A 2,500-nucleotide genomic window follows, 5' to 3' on the forward strand; every position below is an offset into this window, starting at 1 on the left:
TCTTGGTCTCGTCTCTTCTCCCCCAACCCCTTCCTCCCCCTGTCTGCTGCATCTCCCCCCCCCGCCCAAGACCTGGAGGGCTTTACCCCTCACCGCCACCACCCACCCACGCCCCTACGCTGCTGCACTCACAAAGATAAGAGAAGGAGGAGGAAAAAGAAGAAAAATAAGAAGAGGAGGAGGAGGAAGAAGAGGAAAAGGAGGAGGAAGAAAGAGAAAAGGAGGAGCAGGAGGAAGAAGAAAAATAAGAGGAGGAGGAGGAGGAGGAGGAAGAGGAAGGAAGAAGGAAAATAAGAAGTGGAGGAGAAAGAAGAGGAAGAAGAGGAGGAGGAGGAGGAAGAATGAAAATAACAGGAGGAGGATGAGGAAGAATAGGAGGAGTAGGAGGAAGAACAGGAGGAGGAGGAAGAAGAGAAAGAGGAGGAGGAAGAAGAAGAAGAGGAGGAGGTGGAGGAGGAGGAAGAAGAAGAAGAAGAAGAAGAAGAAGAAGAAGAAGAAGAAGAAAGAAGAAGAAGAAAAAGAAAAGAGGAGGAAGAAGAAGAGGAGGAGGAGGAGGAGGAAGAAGAGGAGGAGGAAAGCTATAGGTGAATGACACCGATGAAAGGTGAGGAAGTGGAGGTGGAAGATGGAGGTGGTGTGCATCACATGATGGAAAGGTTTGTAGTGGAAAGTTGAGGAGAGGATTGAATACGAGTAGTAGAGGGAGATTCTGGGTAGACGGAAGAAATTAAGGGTGCAAAGGGAGAGGTAAAGATGGAGGAGGTGATAATGAGTGGAGTAGAGAGGGTGTTGGGAGTGGACTTAGAAGTGGGAGTGGACTTGGAAATGGGATTAGGAATGGGAGTGAACTTGGAAGTGGGATTAGGAATAGGAGTGGAAGCGGGAGTGGACTTGGAAGTGGAATTAGGAATGGGAGTGGAGTTGAGAGTGGGCTTAGAAGTGGAAGTGGAGTTGGGAGTGGACTTGGAAATGGGATTAGGAATGGTAGTGTAATTAGGAATGGGAATGGAGTTGGGATTGAAAATGGGAGTTGGGAATGGACTTGGAAATGAGATTAGTAATGGGAGTGGACTTGGAATTGGGATTAGGAATGGAATTGGGAGTGGAATTAGGAATGGGAGTGTAAGTAGGAGTGGACTTGGAAGTGGGATTAGGAATGGGAGTGAAAGTGGAAGTAGGATTAGAAAGGGGAGTGAAAATGGGAGCTGGGAGTGGACTTGGAAATGGGATTAGGAATGGAAGTATAAGTTGGGCTGGACTTGGAAGTGGAATTAGGAATGGGAGTGGAGTTGGGAGTGAAAGTGGGAGTGGAAGGAAAGAAAAGGGAGCGTAGCGAGGGAGCTAAAAGGGAGGTGAAGTTTTATATACATGCGATGGAAGGGTCGGTCTGAATGTTTATGGGAAAAACTTGAGGTGAATGTGGAGGTAGTATGGAAAGGAATTTTGATTTAGAAGAAAGACATTTTTAGGGAGAAGACGAAGGGAGGGCAGCTGAGGAGAGTAGAGGAGGAGATAGAGAGGTTGGGAGGTAGGGAGGAGTCTGTGACTGTAATCAATGAATGATTATCTAGCAAACGAACGTGAGTTTTGTATACTCGAACATTGAATTAGCGTTCGGAGGTCTACTTGTTTTTGGATATTAGCTAGTTTTGTGTTTGGGTTATAATCAGTGTTAGATCACTCGAATATAAGATTAATAACAAGTGTTTGATAAATAAGTAATTGGTTCTAGGGTAGTAATTGATGTTCAAAATTTACTAGAGTTTGAATACGAATTGTCGTGACGTCATGCAGATGTTATAAGGAAATGACGTCGACCAACAGCTGTCCAGGAACTGTTATCAGCAAAAGCAGAGTAGTGATATTTTGACGCAGCTGTCTTAACTTCGAGTAGATGGCCCAGAAAAGCTGTTGGACCTTGGCAAAACCAGCTGCATTTTCCCACTCAGACGGCATTTTCGATTGTTGTGGTTACGTGACAGATGCTTAATTGTCTCTAGAAGATGCTAAACGCAACTGTCTCCATGAGGAGACACTACAGACTCCTGCAGTAATTAGGTAACCTAAACAGCTGTTGTCTTATTCAGATATCACAAGAAGCTGACATAACGAGATATACTTAGCTGGCGAACCTAGATGAGGCTAGGAGCAGTTGTCTTACTTAGATGCTCTATACAACTGACGTACATAGATGACGTCATATGCAACATGTAGTTAGATGTCCTATCTAGAAAATGTATCTCGTGATGTCTTCTGTTGCTTTAGTACGTAAAAGAATTTCATGTTGAGTTGTCATACCTAGATAAACTCATCTAGCTTTTCTCAAGATGAACATAAGAGCATAAGAATGGAAGAGACTGCAAGAGACCATAAGGCCTACACAAGGCAGTTCCATGTCTCTTACCACGTTTCGTCCATATCCATAAAGCTATTTAATCCTTAAAGCAACCAATTGTTTCAGTGATCAGTATATTGTTACTAAGTCTATTCCATTCGTTCA

General features: G+C 44.0%; 1 protein-coding gene across 2 annotated transcripts in view; it reads left to right on the plus strand.

Moving 5' to 3' along the window:
• The window catches only part of LOC143018209 (uncharacterized), a 462,052-nt gene that overhangs the window by 211,059 nt on the left and 248,493 nt on the right, over positions 1-2,500 (plus strand). The window lies entirely within an intron of this gene.

This window comes from Oratosquilla oratoria, chromosome 34 (genome assembly GCF_046742065.1).
Source record: "Oratosquilla oratoria isolate Oo_2021 chromosome 34, ASM4674206v1, whole genome shotgun sequence".
Classification (NCBI taxonomy): domain Eukaryota; kingdom Metazoa; phylum Arthropoda; class Malacostraca; order Stomatopoda; family Squillidae; genus Oratosquilla; species Oratosquilla oratoria.